The sequence below is a fragment of the Schistocerca nitens genome, chromosome 9 (genome assembly GCF_023898315.1).
Source record: "Schistocerca nitens isolate TAMUIC-IGC-003100 chromosome 9, iqSchNite1.1, whole genome shotgun sequence".
Taxonomy (NCBI): domain Eukaryota; kingdom Metazoa; phylum Arthropoda; class Insecta; order Orthoptera; family Acrididae; genus Schistocerca; species Schistocerca nitens.
The window spans coordinates 467,322,701-467,338,979 of NC_064622.1; the positions used below are offsets into that span (position 1 = coordinate 467,322,701).

At 51.2% G+C, this 16,279-nt stretch overlaps 18 non-coding genes across 18 annotated transcripts; 9 read left to right on the plus strand and 9 right to left on the minus strand.

Annotated features, from left to right (window-relative positions):
• Positions 1–889: 889 nt before the first annotated feature.
• Trnag-ccc (transfer RNA glycine (anticodon CCC)) lies at positions 890–961 on the minus strand. The gene has a single exon. It is a non-coding gene; the product is annotated as a tRNA-Gly (tRNA).
• A 644-nt stretch (positions 962–1,605) lies between these two features.
• On the plus strand, positions 1,606–1,677 carry Trnae-uuc (transfer RNA glutamic acid (anticodon UUC)). The gene has a single exon. It is a non-coding gene; the product is annotated as a tRNA-Glu (tRNA).
• A 1,025-nt stretch (positions 1,678–2,702) lies between these two features.
• Positions 2,703–2,774, minus strand: Trnag-ccc (transfer RNA glycine (anticodon CCC)). The gene has a single exon. It is a non-coding gene; the product is annotated as a tRNA-Gly (tRNA).
• A 644-nt stretch (positions 2,775–3,418) lies between these two features.
• Positions 3,419–3,490, plus strand: Trnae-uuc (transfer RNA glutamic acid (anticodon UUC)). Its single transcript has one exon. It is a non-coding gene; the product is annotated as a tRNA-Glu (tRNA).
• A 1,025-nt stretch (positions 3,491–4,515) lies between these two features.
• Trnag-ccc (transfer RNA glycine (anticodon CCC)) lies at positions 4,516–4,587 on the minus strand. Its single transcript has one exon. It is a non-coding gene; the product is annotated as a tRNA-Gly (tRNA).
• Positions 4,588–5,231: 644 nt separating this feature from the next.
• Trnae-uuc (transfer RNA glutamic acid (anticodon UUC)) lies at positions 5,232–5,303 on the plus strand. Its single transcript has one exon. It is a non-coding gene; the product is annotated as a tRNA-Glu (tRNA).
• Positions 5,304–6,328: 1,025 nt separating this feature from the next.
• Positions 6,329–6,400, minus strand: Trnag-ccc (transfer RNA glycine (anticodon CCC)). Its single transcript has one exon. It is a non-coding gene; the product is annotated as a tRNA-Gly (tRNA).
• A 644-nt stretch (positions 6,401–7,044) lies between these two features.
• On the plus strand, positions 7,045–7,116 carry Trnae-uuc (transfer RNA glutamic acid (anticodon UUC)). Its single transcript has one exon. It is a non-coding gene; the product is annotated as a tRNA-Glu (tRNA).
• A 1,025-nt stretch (positions 7,117–8,141) lies between these two features.
• Positions 8,142–8,213, minus strand: Trnag-ccc (transfer RNA glycine (anticodon CCC)). The gene has a single exon. It is a non-coding gene; the product is annotated as a tRNA-Gly (tRNA).
• A 644-nt stretch (positions 8,214–8,857) lies between these two features.
• On the plus strand, positions 8,858–8,929 carry Trnae-uuc (transfer RNA glutamic acid (anticodon UUC)). Its single transcript has one exon. It is a non-coding gene; the product is annotated as a tRNA-Glu (tRNA).
• Positions 8,930–9,954: 1,025 nt separating this feature from the next.
• Trnag-ccc (transfer RNA glycine (anticodon CCC)) lies at positions 9,955–10,026 on the minus strand. Its single transcript has one exon. It is a non-coding gene; the product is annotated as a tRNA-Gly (tRNA).
• Positions 10,027–10,670: 644 nt separating this feature from the next.
• Positions 10,671–10,742, plus strand: Trnae-uuc (transfer RNA glutamic acid (anticodon UUC)). The gene has a single exon. It is a non-coding gene; the product is annotated as a tRNA-Glu (tRNA).
• Positions 10,743–11,767: 1,025 nt separating this feature from the next.
• Positions 11,768–11,839, minus strand: Trnag-ccc (transfer RNA glycine (anticodon CCC)). The gene has a single exon. It is a non-coding gene; the product is annotated as a tRNA-Gly (tRNA).
• Positions 11,840–12,483: 644 nt separating this feature from the next.
• Positions 12,484–12,555, plus strand: Trnae-uuc (transfer RNA glutamic acid (anticodon UUC)). The gene has a single exon. It is a non-coding gene; the product is annotated as a tRNA-Glu (tRNA).
• Positions 12,556–13,580: 1,025 nt separating this feature from the next.
• Positions 13,581–13,652, minus strand: Trnag-ccc (transfer RNA glycine (anticodon CCC)). Its single transcript has one exon. It is a non-coding gene; the product is annotated as a tRNA-Gly (tRNA).
• Positions 13,653–14,296: 644 nt separating this feature from the next.
• On the plus strand, positions 14,297–14,368 carry Trnae-uuc (transfer RNA glutamic acid (anticodon UUC)). Its single transcript has one exon. It is a non-coding gene; the product is annotated as a tRNA-Glu (tRNA).
• Positions 14,369–15,393: 1,025 nt separating this feature from the next.
• Trnag-ccc (transfer RNA glycine (anticodon CCC)) lies at positions 15,394–15,465 on the minus strand. Its single transcript has one exon. It is a non-coding gene; the product is annotated as a tRNA-Gly (tRNA).
• Positions 15,466–16,109: 644 nt separating this feature from the next.
• Positions 16,110–16,181, plus strand: Trnae-uuc (transfer RNA glutamic acid (anticodon UUC)). The gene has a single exon. It is a non-coding gene; the product is annotated as a tRNA-Glu (tRNA).
• Positions 16,182–16,279: the final 98 nt, after the last annotated feature.

The window sequence follows — 16,279 nt, forward strand, 5'->3', positions numbered from 1 at the left end:
CGCTTTGAAGGAAGAGGAGATGGTTTTGCGGTTTTGGACTGCTGATGCGACAGTGTTGCGTGGCCCGTTAGCTCAGTGGGCTATAGCGTCGTGCTAGTAACACGGTCATGGGTTCGATCCCTCCACAGGCCATTCCATTTTCTTCGCTAACAGGAAATGCAGTCTTCTGCGAGACTCTGCCAGGCAGATTCCAAAATTACCTGCACATCGAGCTACAAGTCTGAACGTTTCACTCAGTTGTCGTCAACGGCCGGCTCCCTTTCGATTAATGAAGTTAAGCAGAGGTGGGCGTGGTTAGTGATTTGATGGGTGATAGGCGGGAACTCTGCGTGCTATTGGACCTTTCCACTTTCACCCCCACCCTCCCCCTTTTGTGTTACAGTGTTGTTGTGCTATGGTGCCTCCCTCAGCAATTTAAATTACGTTAACGAACATATGATCCAAAATTTAAAGAGGTTGTTTGCAAAAAGAGCGAAGTTAAGTGCCAGAACGACTTTGGCAATAACACAACCGTACGAATCCACAGATAATTTCTCAAATATCGTAGATAACACCGTAGCGAAGCAGTGAGATTTCCGAAATTTGTAAATGAAAATTTAGCTTTTCGTATTGAAAAGGAAAGGTACTCTTGATTACCTTATTTCTCGCAGCCGATTGTCGTACTTCGCCTGTCATATCGGCCCCACTGCCGAGCGGCAGCGAGCGGCAGTCGAGCAAAGTCGGGCCAAGTCGACACACGATGAAGTGAAATCAACTGAAGGACCCGCCCACGTAGCTGGAACGAGGCGAGAGACGAGCAGATATTACTTGGTGCGCGACACTTGGCAATTTCGAGGATCGCATGGTGTTGAACACACACTATTGCGCTACGCAAAAATGACAATGCTCCTGCGGTGGCCGGGAATCGAACCCGGATCAACTGCTTGGGAAGCAACCATGCTGACCGTTACACCACCACCGCACTGCGCTGCAGGCTTCCTGTGTCGTGATCCGTTGCCGCCCCTGCTGCCACCAGAGGCCGAAGCGAATCTGCTGCAGGCGCCCTGCCCGCCAGCACATCCGAACGCTTTGCCACGCTGCTTCCAGGGCGAGGCACCGTAACTAGACGCAGGATTGACTTCCGCTGAGAAGTCCACCGTTTCGTGTTCGGCATGGTGGGAAAAGAATTCTGAAATTAGAACTACTTAGTGAGGCTGGCGGTGGCGAGTATTCCTGTGTGCCTCCCTGGCGCAGTGGGCAGCGCGTGGCCTCTTCTTAAGGGCGTACGTTCGATCCTCACCTCAGCCATCTCATTTTCTCTCCACGACGGTGAAACGCACAGCATAGCTTTTGCGAGGTAAGGCCGTATTTGCCGTTTATTACCACCTAGGCTTCTTTGCGTCAACGTGAGAGTGTTTGTTTCCAGTTATTACTAATTACAGTTTTACTAGTTGCACTCGAGACTGAAAGCGATGTTTGTGTAGTATGACTTGGGCGCTTTGGGAGTGAGTAAGCGGGATCGTGGCGGCGGACAGAGTTCAGCGTTGGCGCCAGATTCGGCCGTGAAGTTGCGTGGAGGAGAAGTATTTCTCGACGCATACACACGTAGTGGATACTTGAGGTATGTCCGGTATGGTCTAGTGGCTAGGATACCTGGCTTTCACCCAGGAGGCCCGGCTTCGATTCCCGGTACCGGAATGTGAATTTTCTGGGCTGGGATGAGAAAACCTGTCACGGCCGTTTTTCGTCTTCGTGGTGTTGCTGCTCTGGGTTCCAAGTATAAGTTGAGAGAAAGTCAAGAAAAAGAGATACATGCTCACGTGAATGGCGGGGCCGCTTTGAAGGAAGAGGAGATGGTTTTGCGGTTTTGGACTGCTGATGCGACAGTGTTGCGTGGCCCGTTAGCTCAGTGGGCTATAGCGTCGTGCTAGTAACACGGTCATGGGTTCGATCCCTCCACAGGCCATTCCATTTTCTTCGCTAACAGGAAATGCAGTCTTCTGCGAGACTCTGCCAGGCAGATTCCAAAATTACCTGCACATCGAGCTACAAGTCTGAACGTTTCACTCAGTTGTCGTCAACGGCCGGCTCCCTTTCGATTAATGAAGTTAAGCAGAGGTGGGCGTGGTTAGTGATTTGATGGGTGATAGGCGGGAACTCTGCGTGCTATTGGACCTTTCCACTTTCACCCCCACCCTCCCCCTTTTGTGTTACAGTGTTGTTGTGCTATGGTGCCTCCCTCAGCAATTTAAATTACGTTAACGAACATATGATCCAAAATTTAAAGAGGTTGTTTGCAAAAAGAGCGAAGTTAAGTGCCAGAACGACTTTGGCAATAACACAACCGTACGAATCCACAGATAATTTCTCAAATATCGTAGATAACACCGTAGCGAAGCAGTGAGATTTCCGAAATTTGTAAATGAAAATTTAGCTTTTCGTATTGAAAAGGAAAGGTACTCTTGATTACCTTATTTCTCGCAGCCGATTGTCGTACTTCGCCTGTCATATCGGCCCCACTGCCGAGCGGCAGCGAGCGGCAGTCGAGCAAAGTCGGGCCAAGTCGACACACGATGAAGTGAAATCAACTGAAGGACCCGCCCACGTAGCTGGAACGAGGCGAGAGACGAGCAGATATTACTTGGTGCGCGACACTTGGCAATTTCGAGGATCGCATGGTGTTGAACACACACTATTGCGCTACGCAAAAATGACAATGCTCCTGCGGTGGCCGGGAATCGAACCCGGATCAACTGCTTGGGAAGCAACCATGCTGACCGTTACACCACCACCGCACTGCGCTGCAGGCTTCCTGTGTCGTGATCCGTTGCCGCCCCTGCTGCCACCAGAGGCCGAAGCGAATCTGCTGCAGGCGCCCTGCCCGCCAGCACATCCGAACGCTTTGCCACGCTGCTTCCAGGGCGAGGCACCGTAACTAGACGCAGGATTGACTTCCGCTGAGAAGTCCACCGTTTCGTGTTCGGCATGGTGGGAAAAGAATTCTGAAATTAGAACTACTTAGTGAGGCTGGCGGTGGCGAGTATTCCTGTGTGCCTCCCTGGCGCAGTGGGCAGCGCGTGGCCTCTTCTTAAGGGCGTACGTTCGATCCTCACCTCAGCCATCTCATTTTCTCTCCACGACGGTGAAACGCACAGCATAGCTTTTGCGAGGTAAGGCCGTATTTGCCGTTTATTACCACCTAGGCTTCTTTGCGTCAACGTGAGAGTGTTTGTTTCCAGTTATTACTAATTACAGTTTTACTAGTTGCACTCGAGACTGAAAGCGATGTTTGTGTAGTATGACTTGGGCGCTTTGGGAGTGAGTAAGCGGGATCGTGGCGGCGGACAGAGTTCAGCGTTGGCGCCAGATTCGGCCGTGAAGTTGCGTGGAGGAGAAGTATTTCTCGACGCATACACACGTAGTGGATACTTGAGGTATGTCCGGTATGGTCTAGTGGCTAGGATACCTGGCTTTCACCCAGGAGGCCCGGCTTCGATTCCCGGTACCGGAATGTGAATTTTCTGGGCTGGGATGAGAAAACCTGTCACGGCCGTTTTTCGTCTTCGTGGTGTTGCTGCTCTGGGTTCCAAGTATAAGTTGAGAGAAAGTCAAGAAAAAGAGATACATGCTCACGTGAATGGCGGGGCCGCTTTGAAGGAAGAGGAGATGGTTTTGCGGTTTTGGACTGCTGATGCGACAGTGTTGCGTGGCCCGTTAGCTCAGTGGGCTATAGCGTCGTGCTAGTAACACGGTCATGGGTTCGATCCCTCCACAGGCCATTCCATTTTCTTCGCTAACAGGAAATGCAGTCTTCTGCGAGACTCTGCCAGGCAGATTCCAAAATTACCTGCACATCGAGCTACAAGTCTGAACGTTTCACTCAGTTGTCGTCAACGGCCGGCTCCCTTTCGATTAATGAAGTTAAGCAGAGGTGGGCGTGGTTAGTGATTTGATGGGTGATAGGCGGGAACTCTGCGTGCTATTGGACCTTTCCACTTTCACCCCCACCCTCCCCCTTTTGTGTTACAGTGTTGTTGTGCTATGGTGCCTCCCTCAGCAATTTAAATTACGTTAACGAACATATGATCCAAAATTTAAAGAGGTTGTTTGCAAAAAGAGCGAAGTTAAGTGCCAGAACGACTTTGGCAATAACACAACCGTACGAATCCACAGATAATTTCTCAAATATCGTAGATAACACCGTAGCGAAGCAGTGAGATTTCCGAAATTTGTAAATGAAAATTTAGCTTTTCGTATTGAAAAGGAAAGGTACTCTTGATTACCTTATTTCTCGCAGCCGATTGTCGTACTTCGCCTGTCATATCGGCCCCACTGCCGAGCGGCAGCGAGCGGCAGTCGAGCAAAGTCGGGCCAAGTCGACACACGATGAAGTGAAATCAACTGAAGGACCCGCCCACGTAGCTGGAACGAGGCGAGAGACGAGCAGATATTACTTGGTGCGCGACACTTGGCAATTTCGAGGATCGCATGGTGTTGAACACACACTATTGCGCTACGCAAAAATGACAATGCTCCTGCGGTGGCCGGGAATCGAACCCGGATCAACTGCTTGGGAAGCAACCATGCTGACCGTTACACCACCACCGCACTGCGCTGCAGGCTTCCTGTGTCGTGATCCGTTGCCGCCCCTGCTGCCACCAGAGGCCGAAGCGAATCTGCTGCAGGCGCCCTGCCCGCCAGCACATCCGAACGCTTTGCCACGCTGCTTCCAGGGCGAGGCACCGTAACTAGACGCAGGATTGACTTCCGCTGAGAAGTCCACCGTTTCGTGTTCGGCATGGTGGGAAAAGAATTCTGAAATTAGAACTACTTAGTGAGGCTGGCGGTGGCGAGTATTCCTGTGTGCCTCCCTGGCGCAGTGGGCAGCGCGTGGCCTCTTCTTAAGGGCGTACGTTCGATCCTCACCTCAGCCATCTCATTTTCTCTCCACGACGGTGAAACGCACAGCATAGCTTTTGCGAGGTAAGGCCGTATTTGCCGTTTATTACCACCTAGGCTTCTTTGCGTCAACGTGAGAGTGTTTGTTTCCAGTTATTACTAATTACAGTTTTACTAGTTGCACTCGAGACTGAAAGCGATGTTTGTGTAGTATGACTTGGGCGCTTTGGGAGTGAGTAAGCGGGATCGTGGCGGCGGACAGAGTTCAGCGTTGGCGCCAGATTCGGCCGTGAAGTTGCGTGGAGGAGAAGTATTTCTCGACGCATACACACGTAGTGGATACTTGAGGTATGTCCGGTATGGTCTAGTGGCTAGGATACCTGGCTTTCACCCAGGAGGCCCGGCTTCGATTCCCGGTACCGGAATGTGAATTTTCTGGGCTGGGATGAGAAAACCTGTCACGGCCGTTTTTCGTCTTCGTGGTGTTGCTGCTCTGGGTTCCAAGTATAAGTTGAGAGAAAGTCAAGAAAAAGAGATACATGCTCACGTGAATGGCGGGGCCGCTTTGAAGGAAGAGGAGATGGTTTTGCGGTTTTGGACTGCTGATGCGACAGTGTTGCGTGGCCCGTTAGCTCAGTGGGCTATAGCGTCGTGCTAGTAACACGGTCATGGGTTCGATCCCTCCACAGGCCATTCCATTTTCTTCGCTAACAGGAAATGCAGTCTTCTGCGAGACTCTGCCAGGCAGATTCCAAAATTACCTGCACATCGAGCTACAAGTCTGAACGTTTCACTCAGTTGTCGTCAACGGCCGGCTCCCTTTCGATTAATGAAGTTAAGCAGAGGTGGGCGTGGTTAGTGATTTGATGGGTGATAGGCGGGAACTCTGCGTGCTATTGGACCTTTCCACTTTCACCCCCACCCTCCCCCTTTTGTGTTACAGTGTTGTTGTGCTATGGTGCCTCCCTCAGCAATTTAAATTACGTTAACGAACATATGATCCAAAATTTAAAGAGGTTGTTTGCAAAAAGAGCGAAGTTAAGTGCCAGAACGACTTTGGCAATAACACAACCGTACGAATCCACAGATAATTTCTCAAATATCGTAGATAACACCGTAGCGAAGCAGTGAGATTTCCGAAATTTGTAAATGAAAATTTAGCTTTTCGTATTGAAAAGGAAAGGTACTCTTGATTACCTTATTTCTCGCAGCCGATTGTCGTACTTCGCCTGTCATATCGGCCCCACTGCCGAGCGGCAGCGAGCGGCAGTCGAGCAAAGTCGGGCCAAGTCGACACACGATGAAGTGAAATCAACTGAAGGACCCGCCCACGTAGCTGGAACGAGGCGAGAGACGAGCAGATATTACTTGGTGCGCGACACTTGGCAATTTCGAGGATCGCATGGTGTTGAACACACACTATTGCGCTACGCAAAAATGACAATGCTCCTGCGGTGGCCGGGAATCGAACCCGGATCAACTGCTTGGGAAGCAACCATGCTGACCGTTACACCACCACCGCACTGCGCTGCAGGCTTCCTGTGTCGTGATCCGTTGCCGCCCCTGCTGCCACCAGAGGCCGAAGCGAATCTGCTGCAGGCGCCCTGCCCGCCAGCACATCCGAACGCTTTGCCACGCTGCTTCCAGGGCGAGGCACCGTAACTAGACGCAGGATTGACTTCCGCTGAGAAGTCCACCGTTTCGTGTTCGGCATGGTGGGAAAAGAATTCTGAAATTAGAACTACTTAGTGAGGCTGGCGGTGGCGAGTATTCCTGTGTGCCTCCCTGGCGCAGTGGGCAGCGCGTGGCCTCTTCTTAAGGGCGTACGTTCGATCCTCACCTCAGCCATCTCATTTTCTCTCCACGACGGTGAAACGCACAGCATAGCTTTTGCGAGGTAAGGCCGTATTTGCCGTTTATTACCACCTAGGCTTCTTTGCGTCAACGTGAGAGTGTTTGTTTCCAGTTATTACTAATTACAGTTTTACTAGTTGCACTCGAGACTGAAAGCGATGTTTGTGTAGTATGACTTGGGCGCTTTGGGAGTGAGTAAGCGGGATCGTGGCGGCGGACAGAGTTCAGCGTTGGCGCCAGATTCGGCCGTGAAGTTGCGTGGAGGAGAAGTATTTCTCGACGCATACACACGTAGTGGATACTTGAGGTATGTCCGGTATGGTCTAGTGGCTAGGATACCTGGCTTTCACCCAGGAGGCCCGGCTTCGATTCCCGGTACCGGAATGTGAATTTTCTGGGCTGGGATGAGAAAACCTGTCACGGCCGTTTTTCGTCTTCGTGGTGTTGCTGCTCTGGGTTCCAAGTATAAGTTGAGAGAAAGTCAAGAAAAAGAGATACATGCTCACGTGAATGGCGGGGCCGCTTTGAAGGAAGAGGAGATGGTTTTGCGGTTTTGGACTGCTGATGCGACAGTGTTGCGTGGCCCGTTAGCTCAGTGGGCTATAGCGTCGTGCTAGTAACACGGTCATGGGTTCGATCCCTCCACAGGCCATTCCATTTTCTTCGCTAACAGGAAATGCAGTCTTCTGCGAGACTCTGCCAGGCAGATTCCAAAATTACCTGCACATCGAGCTACAAGTCTGAACGTTTCACTCAGTTGTCGTCAACGGCCGGCTCCCTTTCGATTAATGAAGTTAAGCAGAGGTGGGCGTGGTTAGTGATTTGATGGGTGATAGGCGGGAACTCTGCGTGCTATTGGACCTTTCCACTTTCACCCCCACCCTCCCCCTTTTGTGTTACAGTGTTGTTGTGCTATGGTGCCTCCCTCAGCAATTTAAATTACGTTAACGAACATATGATCCAAAATTTAAAGAGGTTGTTTGCAAAAAGAGCGAAGTTAAGTGCCAGAACGACTTTGGCAATAACACAACCGTACGAATCCACAGATAATTTCTCAAATATCGTAGATAACACCGTAGCGAAGCAGTGAGATTTCCGAAATTTGTAAATGAAAATTTAGCTTTTCGTATTGAAAAGGAAAGGTACTCTTGATTACCTTATTTCTCGCAGCCGATTGTCGTACTTCGCCTGTCATATCGGCCCCACTGCCGAGCGGCAGCGAGCGGCAGTCGAGCAAAGTCGGGCCAAGTCGACACACGATGAAGTGAAATCAACTGAAGGACCCGCCCACGTAGCTGGAACGAGGCGAGAGACGAGCAGATATTACTTGGTGCGCGACACTTGGCAATTTCGAGGATCGCATGGTGTTGAACACACACTATTGCGCTACGCAAAAATGACAATGCTCCTGCGGTGGCCGGGAATCGAACCCGGATCAACTGCTTGGGAAGCAACCATGCTGACCGTTACACCACCACCGCACTGCGCTGCAGGCTTCCTGTGTCGTGATCCGTTGCCGCCCCTGCTGCCACCAGAGGCCGAAGCGAATCTGCTGCAGGCGCCCTGCCCGCCAGCACATCCGAACGCTTTGCCACGCTGCTTCCAGGGCGAGGCACCGTAACTAGACGCAGGATTGACTTCCGCTGAGAAGTCCACCGTTTCGTGTTCGGCATGGTGGGAAAAGAATTCTGAAATTAGAACTACTTAGTGAGGCTGGCGGTGGCGAGTATTCCTGTGTGCCTCCCTGGCGCAGTGGGCAGCGCGTGGCCTCTTCTTAAGGGCGTACGTTCGATCCTCACCTCAGCCATCTCATTTTCTCTCCACGACGGTGAAACGCACAGCATAGCTTTTGCGAGGTAAGGCCGTATTTGCCGTTTATTACCACCTAGGCTTCTTTGCGTCAACGTGAGAGTGTTTGTTTCCAGTTATTACTAATTACAGTTTTACTAGTTGCACTCGAGACTGAAAGCGATGTTTGTGTAGTATGACTTGGGCGCTTTGGGAGTGAGTAAGCGGGATCGTGGCGGCGGACAGAGTTCAGCGTTGGCGCCAGATTCGGCCGTGAAGTTGCGTGGAGGAGAAGTATTTCTCGACGCATACACACGTAGTGGATACTTGAGGTATGTCCGGTATGGTCTAGTGGCTAGGATACCTGGCTTTCACCCAGGAGGCCCGGCTTCGATTCCCGGTACCGGAATGTGAATTTTCTGGGCTGGGATGAGAAAACCTGTCACGGCCGTTTTTCGTCTTCGTGGTGTTGCTGCTCTGGGTTCCAAGTATAAGTTGAGAGAAAGTCAAGAAAAAGAGATACATGCTCACGTGAATGGCGGGGCCGCTTTGAAGGAAGAGGAGATGGTTTTGCGGTTTTGGACTGCTGATGCGACAGTGTTGCGTGGCCCGTTAGCTCAGTGGGCTATAGCGTCGTGCTAGTAACACGGTCATGGGTTCGATCCCTCCACAGGCCATTCCATTTTCTTCGCTAACAGGAAATGCAGTCTTCTGCGAGACTCTGCCAGGCAGATTCCAAAATTACCTGCACATCGAGCTACAAGTCTGAACGTTTCACTCAGTTGTCGTCAACGGCCGGCTCCCTTTCGATTAATGAAGTTAAGCAGAGGTGGGCGTGGTTAGTGATTTGATGGGTGATAGGCGGGAACTCTGCGTGCTATTGGACCTTTCCACTTTCACCCCCACCCTCCCCCTTTTGTGTTACAGTGTTGTTGTGCTATGGTGCCTCCCTCAGCAATTTAAATTACGTTAACGAACATATGATCCAAAATTTAAAGAGGTTGTTTGCAAAAAGAGCGAAGTTAAGTGCCAGAACGACTTTGGCAATAACACAACCGTACGAATCCACAGATAATTTCTCAAATATCGTAGATAACACCGTAGCGAAGCAGTGAGATTTCCGAAATTTGTAAATGAAAATTTAGCTTTTCGTATTGAAAAGGAAAGGTACTCTTGATTACCTTATTTCTCGCAGCCGATTGTCGTACTTCGCCTGTCATATCGGCCCCACTGCCGAGCGGCAGCGAGCGGCAGTCGAGCAAAGTCGGGCCAAGTCGACACACGATGAAGTGAAATCAACTGAAGGACCCGCCCACGTAGCTGGAACGAGGCGAGAGACGAGCAGATATTACTTGGTGCGCGACACTTGGCAATTTCGAGGATCGCATGGTGTTGAACACACACTATTGCGCTACGCAAAAATGACAATGCTCCTGCGGTGGCCGGGAATCGAACCCGGATCAACTGCTTGGGAAGCAACCATGCTGACCGTTACACCACCACCGCACTGCGCTGCAGGCTTCCTGTGTCGTGATCCGTTGCCGCCCCTGCTGCCACCAGAGGCCGAAGCGAATCTGCTGCAGGCGCCCTGCCCGCCAGCACATCCGAACGCTTTGCCACGCTGCTTCCAGGGCGAGGCACCGTAACTAGACGCAGGATTGACTTCCGCTGAGAAGTCCACCGTTTCGTGTTCGGCATGGTGGGAAAAGAATTCTGAAATTAGAACTACTTAGTGAGGCTGGCGGTGGCGAGTATTCCTGTGTGCCTCCCTGGCGCAGTGGGCAGCGCGTGGCCTCTTCTTAAGGGCGTACGTTCGATCCTCACCTCAGCCATCTCATTTTCTCTCCACGACGGTGAAACGCACAGCATAGCTTTTGCGAGGTAAGGCCGTATTTGCCGTTTATTACCACCTAGGCTTCTTTGCGTCAACGTGAGAGTGTTTGTTTCCAGTTATTACTAATTACAGTTTTACTAGTTGCACTCGAGACTGAAAGCGATGTTTGTGTAGTATGACTTGGGCGCTTTGGGAGTGAGTAAGCGGGATCGTGGCGGCGGACAGAGTTCAGCGTTGGCGCCAGATTCGGCCGTGAAGTTGCGTGGAGGAGAAGTATTTCTCGACGCATACACACGTAGTGGATACTTGAGGTATGTCCGGTATGGTCTAGTGGCTAGGATACCTGGCTTTCACCCAGGAGGCCCGGCTTCGATTCCCGGTACCGGAATGTGAATTTTCTGGGCTGGGATGAGAAAACCTGTCACGGCCGTTTTTCGTCTTCGTGGTGTTGCTGCTCTGGGTTCCAAGTATAAGTTGAGAGAAAGTCAAGAAAAAGAGATACATGCTCACGTGAATGGCGGGGCCGCTTTGAAGGAAGAGGAGATGGTTTTGCGGTTTTGGACTGCTGATGCGACAGTGTTGCGTGGCCCGTTAGCTCAGTGGGCTATAGCGTCGTGCTAGTAACACGGTCATGGGTTCGATCCCTCCACAGGCCATTCCATTTTCTTCGCTAACAGGAAATGCAGTCTTCTGCGAGACTCTGCCAGGCAGATTCCAAAATTACCTGCACATCGAGCTACAAGTCTGAACGTTTCACTCAGTTGTCGTCAACGGCCGGCTCCCTTTCGATTAATGAAGTTAAGCAGAGGTGGGCGTGGTTAGTGATTTGATGGGTGATAGGCGGGAACTCTGCGTGCTATTGGACCTTTCCACTTTCACCCCCACCCTCCCCCTTTTGTGTTACAGTGTTGTTGTGCTATGGTGCCTCCCTCAGCAATTTAAATTACGTTAACGAACATATGATCCAAAATTTAAAGAGGTTGTTTGCAAAAAGAGCGAAGTTAAGTGCCAGAACGACTTTGGCAATAACACAACCGTACGAATCCACAGATAATTTCTCAAATATCGTAGATAACACCGTAGCGAAGCAGTGAGATTTCCGAAATTTGTAAATGAAAATTTAGCTTTTCGTATTGAAAAGGAAAGGTACTCTTGATTACCTTATTTCTCGCAGCCGATTGTCGTACTTCGCCTGTCATATCGGCCCCACTGCCGAGCGGCAGCGAGCGGCAGTCGAGCAAAGTCGGGCCAAGTCGACACACGATGAAGTGAAATCAACTGAAGGACCCGCCCACGTAGCTGGAACGAGGCGAGAGACGAGCAGATATTACTTGGTGCGCGACACTTGGCAATTTCGAGGATCGCATGGTGTTGAACACACACTATTGCGCTACGCAAAAATGACAATGCTCCTGCGGTGGCCGGGAATCGAACCCGGATCAACTGCTTGGGAAGCAACCATGCTGACCGTTACACCACCACCGCACTGCGCTGCAGGCTTCCTGTGTCGTGATCCGTTGCCGCCCCTGCTGCCACCAGAGGCCGAAGCGAATCTGCTGCAGGCGCCCTGCCCGCCAGCACATCCGAACGCTTTGCCACGCTGCTTCCAGGGCGAGGCACCGTAACTAGACGCAGGATTGACTTCCGCTGAGAAGTCCACCGTTTCGTGTTCGGCATGGTGGGAAAAGAATTCTGAAATTAGAACTACTTAGTGAGGCTGGCGGTGGCGAGTATTCCTGTGTGCCTCCCTGGCGCAGTGGGCAGCGCGTGGCCTCTTCTTAAGGGCGTACGTTCGATCCTCACCTCAGCCATCTCATTTTCTCTCCACGACGGTGAAACGCACAGCATAGCTTTTGCGAGGTAAGGCCGTATTTGCCGTTTATTACCACCTAGGCTTCTTTGCGTCAACGTGAGAGTGTTTGTTTCCAGTTATTACTAATTACAGTTTTACTAGTTGCACTCGAGACTGAAAGCGATGTTTGTGTAGTATGACTTGGGCGCTTTGGGAGTGAGTAAGCGGGATCGTGGCGGCGGACAGAGTTCAGCGTTGGCGCCAGATTCGGCCGTGAAGTTGCGTGGAGGAGAAGTATTTCTCGACGCATACACACGTAGTGGATACTTGAGGTATGTCCGGTATGGTCTAGTGGCTAGGATACCTGGCTTTCACCCAGGAGGCCCGGCTTCGATTCCCGGTACCGGAATGTGAATTTTCTGGGCTGGGATGAGAAAACCTGTCACGGCCGTTTTTCGTCTTCGTGGTGTTGCTGCTCTGGGTTCCAAGTATAAGTTGAGAGAAAGTCAAGAAAAAGAGATACATGCTCACGTGAATGGCGGGGCCGCTTTGAAGGAAGAGGAGATGGTTTTGCGGTTTTGGACTGCTGATGCGACAGTGTTGCGTGGCCCGTTAGCTCAGTGGGCTATAGCGTCGTGCTAGTAACACGGTCATGGGTTCGATCCCTCCACAGGCCATTCCATTTTCTTCGCTAACAGGAAATGCAGTCTTCTGCGAGACTCTGCCAGGCAGATTCCAAAATTACCTGCACATCGAGCTACAAGTCTGAACGTTTCACTCAGTTGTCGTCAACGGCCGGCTCCCTTTCGATTAATGAAGTTAAGCAGAGGTGGGCGTGGTTAGTGATTTGATGGGTGATAGGCGGGAACTCTGCGTGCTATTGGACCTTTCCACTTTCACCCCCACCCTCCCCCTTTTGTGTTACAGTGTTGTTGTGCTATGGTGCCTCCCTCAGCAATTTAAATTACGTTAACGAACATATGATCCAAAATTTAAAGAGGTTGTTTGCAAAAAGAGCGAAGTTAAGTGCCAGAACGACTTTGGCAATAACACAACCGTACGAATCCACAGATAATTTCTCAAATATCGTAGATAACACCGTAGCGAAGCAGTGAGATTTCCGAAATTTGTAAATGAAAATTTAGCTTTTCGTATTGAAAAGGAAAGGTACTCTTGATTACCTTATTTCTCGCAGCCGATTGTCGTACTTCGCCTGTCATATCGGCCCCACTGCCGAGCGGCAGCGAGCGGCAGTCGAGCAAAGTCGGGCCAAGTCGACACACGATGAAGTGAAATCAACTGAAGGACCCGCCCACGTAGCTGGAACGAGGCGAGAGACGAGCAGATATTACTTGGTGCGCGACACTTGGCAATTTCGAGGATCGCATGGTGTTGAACACACACTATTGCGCTACGCAAAAATGACAATGCTCCTGCGGTGGCCGGGAATCGAACCCGGATCAACTGCTTGGGAAGCAACCATGCTGACCGTTACACCACCACCGCACTGCGCTGCAGGCTTCCTGTGTCGTGATCCGTTGCCGCCCCTGCTGCCACCAGAGGCCGAAGCGAATCTGCTGCAGGCGCCCTGCCCGCCAGCACATCCGAACGCTTTGCCACGCTGCTTCCAGGGCGAGGCACCGTAACTAGACGCAGGATTGACTTCCGCTGAGAAGTCCACCGTTTCGTGTTCGGCATGGTGGGAAAAGAATTCTGAAATTAGAACTACTTAGTGAGGCTGGCGGTGGCGAGTATTCCTGTGTGCCTCCCTGGCGCAGTGGGCAGCGCGTGGCCTCTTCTTAAGGGCGTACGTTCGATCCTCACCTCAGCCATCTCATTTTCTCTCCACGACGGTGAAACGCACAGCATAGCTTTTGCGAGGTAAGGCCGTATTTGCCGTTTATTACCACCTAGGCTTCTTTGCGTCAACGTGAGAGTGTTTGTTTCCAGTTATTACTAATTACAGTTTTACTAGTTGCACTCGAGACTGAAAGCGATGTTTGTGTAGTATGACTTGGGCGCTTTGGGAGTGAGTAAGCGGGATCGTGGCGGCGGACAGAGTTCAGCGTTGGCGCCAGATTCGGCCGTGAAGTTGCGTGGAGGAGAAGTATTTCTCGACGCATACACACGTAGTGGATACTTGAGGTATGTCCGGTATGGTCTAGTGGCTAGGATACCTGGCTTTCACCCAGGAGGCCCGGCTTCGATTCCCGGTACCGGAATGTGAATTTTCTGGGCTGGGATGAGAAAACCTGTCACGGCCGTTTTTCGTCTTCGTGGTGTTGCTGCTCTGGGTTCCAAGTATAAGTTGAGAGAAAGTCAAGAAAAAGAGATACATGCTCACGTGAATGGCGGGGCCGCTTTGAAGGAAGAGGAGATGGTTTTGCGGTTTTGGACTGCTGATGCGACAGTGTTGCGTGGCCCGTTAGCTCAGTGGGCTATAGCGTCGTGCTAGTAACACGGTCATGGGTTCGATCCCTCCACAGGCCATTCCATTTTCTTCGCTAACAGGAAATGCAGTCTTCTGCGAGACTCTGCCAGGCAGATTCCAAAATTACCTGCACATCGAGCTACAAGTCTGAACGTTTCACTCAGTTGTCGTCAACGGCCGGCTCCCTTTCGATTAATGAAGTTAAGCAGAGGTGGGCGTGGTTAGTGATTTGATGGGTGATAGGCGGGAACTCTGCGTGCTATTGGACCTTTCCACTTTCACCCCCACCCTCCCCCTTTTGTGTTACAGTGTTGTTGTGCTATGGTGCCTCCCTCAGCAATTTAAATTACGTTAACGAACATATGATCCAAAATTTAAAGAGGTTGTTTGCAAAAAGAGCGAAGTTAAGTGCCAGAACGACTTTGGCAATAACACAACCGTACGAATCCACAGATAATTTCTCAAATATCGTAGATAACACCGTAGCGAAGCAGTGAGATTTCCGAAATTTGTAAATGAAAATTTAGCTTTTCGTATTGAAAAGGAAAGGTACTCTTGATTACCTTATTTCTCGCAGCCGATTGTCGTACTTCGCCTGTCATATCGGCCCCACTGCCGAGCGGCAGCGAGCGGCAGTCGAGCAAAGTCGGGCCAAGTCGACACACGATGAAGTGAAATCAACTGAAGGACCCGCCCACGTAGCTGGAACGAGGCGAGAGACGAGCAGATATTACTTGGTGCGCGACACTTGGCAATTTCGAGGATCGCATGGTGTTGAACACACACTATTGCGCTACGCAAAAATGACAATGCTCCTGCGGTGGCCGGGAATCGAACCCGGATCAACTGCTTGGGAAGCAACCATGCTGACCGTTACACCACCACCGCACTGCGCTGCAGGCTTCCTGTGTCGTGATCCGTTGCCGCCCCTGCTGCCACCAGAGGCCGAAGCGAATCTGCTGCAGGCGCCCTGCCCGCCAGCACATCCGAACGCTTTGCCACGCTGCTTCCAGGGCGAGGCACCGTAACTAGACGCAGGATTGACTTCCGCTGAGAAGTCCACCGTTTCGTGTTCGGCATGGTGGGAAAAGAATTCTGAAATTAGAACTACTTAGTGAGGCTGGCGGTGGCGAGTATTCCTGTGTGCCTCCCTGGCGCAGTGGGCAGCGCGTGGCCTCTTCTTAAGGGCGTACGTTCGATCCTCACCTCAGCCATCTCATTTTCTCTCCACGACGGTGAAACGCACAGCATAGCTTTTGCGAGGTAAGGCCGTATTTGCCGTTTATTACCACCTAGGCTTCTTTGCGTCAACGTGAGAGTGTTTGTTTCCAGTTATTACTAATTACAGTTTTACTAGTTGCACTCGAGACTGAAAGCGATGTTTGTGTAGTATGACTTGGGCGCTTTGGGAGTGAGTAAGCGGGATCGTGGCGGCGGACAGAGTTCAGCGTTGGCGCCAGATTCGGCCGTGAAGTTGCGTGGAGGAGAAGTATTTCTCGACGCATACACACGTAGTGGATACTTGAGGTATGTCCGGTATGGTCTAGTGGCTAGGATACCTGGCTTTCACCCAGGAGGCCCGGCTTCGATTCCCGGTACCGGAATGTGAATTTTCTGGGCTGGGATGAGAAAACCTGTCACGGCCGTTTTTCGTCTTCGTGGTGTTGCTGCTCTGGGTTCCAAGTATAAGTTGAGAGAAAGT